At 53.1% G+C, this 826-nt stretch overlaps 1 protein-coding gene across 1 annotated transcript in view; it reads left to right on the top strand.

The window, feature by feature from the left end:
* Nucleotides 1–826, top strand: part of LOC105001567 (RNA-binding protein 10-like) — a gene marked incomplete at its 3' end in the record, with an annotated part of 16,039 nt that overhangs the window by 8,405 nt on the left and 6,808 nt on the right. The window lies entirely within an intron of this gene.

Raw genomic sequence — 826 nt, 5'->3', positions numbered from 1 at the left:
TCTACCACATTGCTCTCTGGTCTTGTCACGTCCATCACACAAACGCCTTCCATTGCCATTCCCACTGTGCAGGCCGGTCCTCACCCCTCCAGACAGTTGCCATGGGCCCCTCTCTGGTTTTCTGGCCTCTTGCCTGTCTTCCACTCCCTCACCTTTGGCATTCCTCACACCCACTTCTGACCATGTCCCTTCTTCTCTGCCAAAAACCTGCACATATCTGAATGTGAGTGTGATGCTCCTCTGGGATCTAGTGTCACCTTATTCTCCAGCCTTGGCTTTTGCCTTTCTCCCCACCCTCCTACACCAGCTACACAAAATGTCTTGTGTCCTCTGCTAGCAAGTGCTTCCCAGCAAAACCAAACCTCTGGGCCTCCCAGGTGAAACAGCCATGTGGACTATACCCAGCTGAGTAAGCTGGGCCTCAAGGCCCACTCCTCTCCTGGAGTCCCTGGTGGTAACCATTTCCAGACTGACCTGCTGCCCCTCTGTGCTACATCTGCTCCCTACTGTTAGGCCGCATGCTGCGGAGAGCCTGGCATGGGAACAGTGCTCAGGACTTGACCGCGGATCAGAGACTGAAATGTGGTGAAAACTGGGGGTCTCCAGAGGCTGCAATACCCAAGGCAGATTTATTTCTCAAGAGTGGCAAGATCCAACCTCGAGATGAAGGGATGAGGCCTGGCAGGAGAGGGGCTACTGACTTTTTAAGGATAGAAAAGTGATGAAGGTTTCTGAGAAGGAAAGTACGTTCTGGGAAGAGGAACCTACTAAAAGGACTTTGGAGGCGGAAACGTCTCTGAGCTGGTCCCTTGGAGGAGACAGCAGT

Source organism: Bison bison, unplaced genomic scaffold (assembly GCF_000754665.1).
Source record: "Bison bison bison isolate TAMUID 2011002044 unplaced genomic scaffold, Bison_UMD1.0 scf7180017855038, whole genome shotgun sequence".
In the NCBI taxonomy this organism is placed as follows: domain Eukaryota; kingdom Metazoa; phylum Chordata; class Mammalia; order Artiodactyla; family Bovidae; genus Bison; species Bison bison.
Note: the sequence above shows the minus strand (reverse complement) of the source record. Positions and strands in the feature narration are given on the sequence as shown.